Here is an 8,805-nt window from a genome sequence, read left to right as displayed (position 1 = left end):
AAACCAAGGGGGAGAGGGGGAGAGGGAGAACAAAAAGGGAGGGAAAGAGAGGGGGGAGGGGGAGGGAAGAAAAAGGGAGGGACTAAAAAGGGAAACATCAAGGGAGGGGACAAGGGGGACTGATTCAAAGTAAATCACTGGACTAAAAGGTAGAGCTGAAGAAGAAAAGGTTAGAATTAGGGAAGGCAATCAAAATGCCAGGGAGTCCACAAATGACAATCATAACTTTGAACGTGAATGGGATGAACTCACCCATAAAACGTAGACGAATAGCAGAATGGATTAGAATCCAAAACCCTACCATATGTTGTCTTCAAGAAACACACATGAGGCGGGTTGACACCCACAAGGTCAGAATTAAAGGATGGAGTAAGACCTTCTGGGCCTCAACTGATAGAAAGAAGGCAGGAGTGGTAATCATGATATCTGATAAAGCCAATGCAAAAATAGACCTGATCAAAAGGGATAGGGAAGGTAATTATATTTTGTTAAAAGGGACTCTAGACAATGAGGAAATATCATTAATCAACATGTATGCACCAAATAATATAGCACCCAAATTTCTAATGGAGAAACTAGGAGAATTGAAGGAAGAAATAGACAATAAAACCATACTAGTGGGAGACTTAAACCAACCATTATCAAATTTAGATAAATCAAATCAAAAAATAAATAAGAAAGAGGTAAATGAAGTGAATGAAATCTTAGAAAAATTAGAATTAATAGACACATGGAGAAAAATAAATAGGGATAAAAAGGAATACACCTTCTTCTCAGCACCACATGGCACGTTCACAAAAATTGACCATACATTAGGTCACAGAAACATAGCACACAAATGCAGAAAAGCAGAAATAATGAATGCAGCCTTCTCAGATCACAAGGCAATAAAAATAATGATTAGTAATGGTACATGGAAAACCAAATCTAAAACCAATTGGAAATTAAACAATATGATACTCCAAAACCATTTAGTTAAAGAAGAAATCATAGAAACAATTAATAATTTCATCGAGGAAAATGAAAATGGCGAAAAATCCTTTCGAACCTTTTGGGATGCAGCCAAAGTGGTAATCAGAGGAAAATTCATATCCCTGAATGCTTATATTAACAAACAAGGGAGAGCAGAGATCAATCAATTGGAAATGCAATTGAAAAAACTCGAAAGCGATCAAATTAAAAACCCCCAGCAGAAAGCCAAATTAGAAATCCTAAAAATTAAGGGAGAAATTAATAAAATCGAAAGTGATAGAACTATTGATTTAATAAATAAGACAAGAAGCTGGTACTTTGAAAAAACAAACAAAATAGACAAAGTACTGGTCAATCTAATTAAAAAAAAGGAAGGAAGAAAAGCAAATTCACAGCATTAAAGATGAAAAGGGGGACAGAACCTCCCATGAAGAGGAAATTAAGGCAATCATTAGAAATTACTTTGCACAATTATATGGCAATAAATACACCAATTTAGGAGAAATGGATGAATATATACAAAAATACAAACTGCCTAGACTAACAGAAGAGGAAATAGAATTCTTAAATAATCCCATATCAGAAATTGAAATCCATCAAGCCATCAAAGAACTTCCTAAGAAAAAATCCCCAGGGCCTGATGGATTCACCTGTGAATTCTATCAAACATTCAGAGAACAGTTAATCCCAATACTATACAAACTATTTGACATAATATGCAAAGAGGGAGTTCTACCAAACTCCTTTTACGACACAAACATGGTACTGATTCCAAAACCAGGCAGGTCAAAAACAGAGAAAGAAAACTATAGGCCAATCTCCCTAATGAATATAGATGCAAAAATCTTAAATAGGATACTAGCAAAAAGACTCCAGCAAGTGATCAGAAGGATCATTCACCATGACCAAGTAGGATTCATACCAGGGATGCAGGGCTGGTTCAACATTAGGAAAACCATCCACATAATTGACCACATCAACAAGCAAACTAGCAAGAACCACATGATTATCTCAATAGATGCAGAAAAAGCCTTTGATAAAATACAACACCCATTCCTACTAAAAACACTAGAAAGCATAGGAATAGAAGGGTCATTCCTAAAAATAATAAACAGTATATATCTAAAACCAACAGCTAATATCATCTGCAATGGGGATAAACTAGATGCATTCTCAATAAGATCAGGAGTGAAACAAGGATGCCCATTATCACCTCTACTATTTGACATTGTACTAGAAACACTAGCAGTAGCAATTAGAGAAGATAAAGGAATTGAAGGCATCAAAATAGGCAAGGAGGAGACCAAGTTATCACTCTTTGCGGATGACATGATGGTCTACTTAAAGAATCCTAGAGTTTCAACCAAAAAGCTAATTGAAATAATCAACAACTTTAGCAAAGTTTCAGGATACAAAATAAACCCACATAAATCATCAGCTTTTCTATATATCTCCAACACAGCTCAGCAGCAAGAACTAGAAAGAGAAATCCCATTCAAAATCACCTTAGACAAAATAAAATACCTGGAATCTACCTCCCAAGACACACACAGGAACTATATGAACACAACTACAAAACACTCGCCACACAACTAAAACTAGACTTGAACAAATGGAAAAACATTAACTGCTCATGGATAGGACGAGCCAATATAATAAAAATGACCAAACTACCCAAAATTATTTATCTATTTAGTGCCATACCCATTGAACTACCAAAATACTTCTTCACTGATTTAGAAAAAACCATAACAAAGTTCATTTGGAAGAACAAAAGATCAAGGATATCCAGGGAAATAATGAAAAAAAAAACACATATGATGGGGGCCTTGCAGTCCCTGACCTAAAACTATGTTACAAAGCAGCAGTCATCAAAACAATTTGGTACTGGCTAAGAAACAGAAAGGAAGATCAGTGGAATAGACTGGGGGAAAGCGACCTCAGCAAGACAGTATACGATAAACCCAAAGATCCCAGCTTTTGGGACAAAAATCCACTATTCGATAAAAACTGCTGGGAAAATTGGAAGACAGTGTGGGAGAGACTAGGAATAGATCAACACCTCACACCCTACACCAAGATAAATTCAAAATGGGTGAGTGACTTAAACATAAAGAAGGAAACCTTAAGTAATTTGGGTAAACACAGAATAGTATACATGTCAGACCTTTGGGAGGGGAAAGGCTTTAAAACCAAGCAAGATATAGAAAGAATCACAAAATGTAAAATAAATAATTTTGACTACATCAAACTAAAAAGCTTTTGTACAAACAAAACCAATGTAACTAAAATCAGAAGGGAAACAACAAATTGGGAAAAAATCTTCATAGAAACCTCTGACAAAGGTTTAATTACTCAAATTTATAATGAGCTAAATCAATTGTACAAAAAATCAAGCCATTCTCCAATTGATAAATGGGCAAGGGAAATGGATAGGCAGTTCTCAGATAAAGAAATCAAAACTATTAACAAGCACATGAAGAAGTGTTCTACATCTCTTATAATCAGAGAGATGCAAATCAAAACAACTCTGAGGTATCACCTCACACCTAGCAGATTGGCTAACATAACAGCAAAGGAAAGTAATGAATGCTGGAGGGGATGTGGCAAAGCAGGGACATTAATTCATTGCTGGTGGAGTTGTGAACTGATCCAACCATTCTGGAGGGCAATTTGGAACTATGCCCAAAGGGCGACAAAAGAATATCTACCCTTTGACCCAGCCATAGCACTGCTGGGTCTGTACCCCAAAGAGATAATGGACACAAAGACTTGTACAAAAATATTTATAGCTGCGCTCTTTGTGGTGGCCCAAAACTGGAAAACGAGGGGATGCCCATCAATTGGGGAATGGCTGAACAAACTGTGGTATATGTTGTTGATGGAGTACCATTGTGCTAAAAGGAATAATAAAGTGGAGAAGTTCCATGGAGACTGGAACAACCTCCAGGAAGTGATGCAGCGCGAGAGGAGCAGAACCAGGAGAACATTGTACACAGAGACTAATACACTGTGGTATAATCGAACGTAATGGACTTCTATATTAGTAGTGGTGTAATGTCCCTGAACAACTTGCAGGGATCCAGGAGAAAAAAAAACACCATTCATAAGCAAAGGATAAACTATGGGAGTGGAAACACCGAGAAAAAGCAACTGCCTGAATACAGAGGTTGAGGGGACATGACAGAGGATAGACTCTAAATGAACACTCTAATGCAAATACTATCAACAAAGCAATGGGTTCAAATCAAGAAAACATCTAATGCCCAGTGGACTTACGCGTCGGCTATGGGGGGTGGGGGGGAAGGAAAAGAAAATGATCTTTGTCTTTAACGAATAATGCTTGGAAATGATCAAATAAAATATATTAAAAAAAAAAAGAAACACACATGAGGTGGGTAGACACCCACAATATCAGAATTAAAGGATGGAGTAAGGCCTTCTGGGCCTCAACTGACAGAAAGAAGGCAGGAGTGGTAATCATTATATATGATAAAGTCAAAGCAAAAATAGACCTGATCAAAAGGGATAAGGAAGGTAATTATATTTTGTTAAAAGGGACTTTAGATAATGAGGAAATATCACTAATCAACATGTATGCACCAAATAATATAGCACCCAAATTTCTAATGGAGAAACCAGGAGAATTGAAGGAAGAAATAGACAGTAAAACCATATTAGTGAGAGACTTAAACCAACCATTATCAAATTTAGATAAATCAAATCAAAAAATAAATAAGAAAGAGGTAAATGAAGTGAATGAAATCTTAGAAAAATTAGAATTAATAGACACATGGAGAAAAATAAATAGGGATAAAAAGGAATACACCTTCTTCTCAGCACCACATGGCACATTCACAAAGATTGACCATACACTAGGTCACAGAAATATGGCACACAAATGCAGAAAAGCAGAAATAATAAACGCAGCCTTCTCAGATCACAAGGCAATAAAAATAATGATCAGTAATGGTACATGGAAAACCAAATAAAAAACTAACTGGAAATTAAACAATATGATATTCCAAAATCGTTTAGTTAGAGAAGAAATCATAGAAACAATTAATAATTTTATCAAGGAAAATGACAATGGTGAGACATCCTTTCAAATGTTTTGGGATACAGCCAAAGAGGTAATCAGAGCTAAATTCATATCCCTGAGTGCAAATATCAACAAACTAGGTAGAGCAGAGATCAATCAATTGGAAATGCATTTAAAAAAACTCAAAAGCGATCAAATTAAAAACCCCCATCAGAAAACCAAACTAGAAATCCTAAAAATTAAGGGAGAAATTAATAAAATTGAAAGTGATATAACTATTGATTTAATAAATAAGACAAGAAGCTGGTACTTTGAAAAAACAAACAAAATAGACAAAGTACTGGTCAATCTAATTTAAAAAAGGAAGGAAGAAAAGCAAATTAAGAGCATCAAAGATGAAAAGGGGGACAGCACCTCCGATGAAGAGGAAATTAAGGCAATCATTAGAAATTACTTTGCCCAATTATATGGCAATAAATACACCAATTTAGGTGATATGGATGAATATATACAAAAATACAAACTGCCGAGACTAACAGAAGAGGAAATAGAATTCTTAAATAATCCCATATCAAAAAATGAAATCCAACAAGCTATCAAAGAACTTCCTAAGAAAAAATCCCCAGGGCCTGATGGATTCACCTGTGAATTCTATCAAACATTCAAAGAACAGCTAACTCCAATACTATACAAACTATTTGACATAATAAGCAAAGAGGGAGTTCTACCAAACTCCTTTTATGACACATACATGGTACTGATTCCAATACCAGGCAGGTCAAAAACAGAGAAAGTAAACTATAGAACAATCTCCCTAATGAATATAGATGCAAAAATCTTAAATAGGATACTAGCAAAAAGACTCCACCAAGTGATCAGAAGGGCCATCCTCCATGATCAAGTAGGATTTATCCCAGGGATGCAGGGCTGGTTCAATATTAGGAAAACGATCCACATAATTGACCACATCAACAAGCAAACCAACAACAACCACATGATTATCTCAATAGATGCAGAAAAAGCCTTTGATAAAATACAACACCCATTCCTATTAAAAACACTAGAAAGCATAGGAATATAAGGGTCATTCCTAAAAATAATAAACAGTATATATCTAAAACAATCAGCTAATATCATCTGTAATGGGGATAAACTAGATGCATTCCCATTAAGATCAGGAGTGAAACAAGGATGCCCATTATCACCTCTACTATTTGACATTGTACTAGAAACACTAGCAGTAGCAATTAGAGAAGAAAAAGAAATTGAAGGCATCAAAATAGGCAAGGAGGAGACCAAGTAATCACTCTTTTCAGATGACATGATGGTCTACTTAAAGAATCCTACGGATTCAACCAAAAAGCTAATTGAAACATTCAACAACTTTAGCAAAGTTGCAGGATACAAAATAAACCCATATAAGTCATAAGCATTTCTATATATCTCCAACCTATTTCAGCAGCAAGAATTAGAAAGGGAAATACCATTGAAAATCACCCTAGACAAAATAAAATACTTACGAATCTACCTCCCGAGACAAACACAGGAACTATATGAACACAACTACAAAACACTCTCCACACAACTAAAACTAGACTTGAACAATTGGAAGAACATTAACTGCTCATGAGTAGGACGAGCCAATATAATAAAAATGACCATCCTACCCAAACTTATTCATCTATTTAGTGCCATACCCATTGAACTACCAAAATATTTCTTCACTGATTTAGAAAAAAACATAACAAAATTCATTTGGAATAACAAAAGATTAAGGATATCCAGGGAAATCATGGAAAAAAAACACATATGATGGAGGCCTTGCAGTCCCAGACCTTAAACTATATTACAAAGCAGCAGTCATCAAAACAATTTGGTTCGCGCTAAGAAACAGAAAGGAAGATTATTGGAATAGACTGGGGGAAAGCGACCTCAGCAAGACAGTATACGATAAACCCAAAGATCCCAGCTTTTGGGACAAAAATCCACTATTCGATAAAAACTGCTGGGAAAATTGGAAGACAGTGTGGGAGAGACTAGGAATAGATCAACACCTCACACCCTACACCAAGATAAATTCAAAATGGGTGAGTGACTTAAACATAAAGAAGGAAACCTTAAGTAATTTGGGTAAACACAGAATAGTATACATGTCAGACCTTTGGGAGGGGAAAGGCTTTAAAACCAAGCAAGACAGAAAAAAATCACAAAATGTATACTAAATAATTTTGACTACATCAAATTAAAAAGCTTTTGTACAAACAAAACCAATGTAACTAAAATCAGAAGGGAAACAACAAATTGGGAAAAAAATCTTCATAGAAACCTCTGACAAAGGTTTAATTACTCAAATTTATAATGAGCTAAATCAATTGTACAAAAAATCAAGCCATTCTCCAATTGATAAATGGGCAAGGGACATGGATAGGCAGTTCTCAGATAAAGAAATCAAAACTATTAACAAGCACATGAAGAAGTGTTCTAAATCTCTTATAATCAGAGAGATGCAAATCAAAACAATTCTGAGGTATCACCTCACACCAAGCAGACTGGCTAGCATGATAGCAAAGGAAAGTAATGAATGCTGGAGGGGATGTGGAAAATTAGGGACATTAATTCATTGCTGGTGGAGTTGTGAACTGATCCAACCATTCTGGAGGGCAATTTGGAACTATGCCCAAAGGGAGACAAAAGAATGTCTACCCTTTGATCCAGCCATAGCACTGCTGGGTCTGTACCCCTTAGAGACATTGGACAAAAAGACTTGTACAAAAATATTCATAGCTGCGCTCTTTGTGGTGGCCAAAAACTGGAAAGCGAGGGGATGCCCATCAATTGGGGAATGGCTGAGTAAATTGTGGTATATGTTGGTGATAGAATACTATTGTGCTAAAAGGAATAATAAAGTGGAGGAATTCCATGGAGAATGGAACAACCTCCAGGAAGTGATGCAGCGCGAGAGGAGCAGAACCAGGAGAACATTGTACACAGAGACTAATACATTGTGATATAATCGAATGTAATGGACTTCTCCATTGGTGGTGGTGTAATGGCCTGAAACAATCTGCAGGGATCTAGGAGAAAAAACACTATGCATAAGCAAAGGATAAACTATGGGAGTTGAAACACTGAGGAAAAGCAACTGCCTGACTACAGCGGTTGAGAAGACATGACAGAGGAGAGACTCTATAGGAAACTCTAATGCAAATATTGACAACATAGAAATGGATTCGAATCAAGAACAAATGTGACACCCAGTGGAATCATGCGTTGGCTATGGGGGGTGGAGGGGAGGAAAAGAAAACCATCTTTGTCTTTAATGAATAATGCTTGGAAATGATCAAATAAAATATTATTTAAAAAAAAGAAAATGAGTCATGTAAACATGGAAAATATTTAAAAATAAAATTTTTTTAAAAGGGAAAGAGATCATTAAAATGTCTTGAGTTTAAAAGAAAATACAAAATCCCAACAATAAATGGAACTTGGGCATGCTAAAATCAGTCATGGCCTGGATCATGCTTAAAATGCTCTTTTTAAGTTCAAATAAACTAAATGACAGCAACTGAATTTTTCTCCTTTTCTCTCCCTTTGGGGCCCATCCAAGGAAAAAAGAGGAAAAAAATCATTGAGCAGGTATTTGCTTGGAAGCTTTCTGCTGAAGCAGGCACAGCTTTTCCCATTAGACTGTAGTGCTGGTGTTTAGAAGATTTGGAATGTAGGTGGAGGAAGGGGGGAACAACCACTACAAAATAAATACTCTTTTGTGAAATTGCATCTTAAACTCTTTT

This window comes from Monodelphis domestica, chromosome 1 (assembly GCF_027887165.1).
Source record: "Monodelphis domestica isolate mMonDom1 chromosome 1, mMonDom1.pri, whole genome shotgun sequence".
Taxonomy (NCBI): Eukaryota; Metazoa; Chordata; class Mammalia; order Didelphimorphia; family Didelphidae; genus Monodelphis; species Monodelphis domestica.
This window is presented reverse-complemented; position numbering follows the sequence as displayed.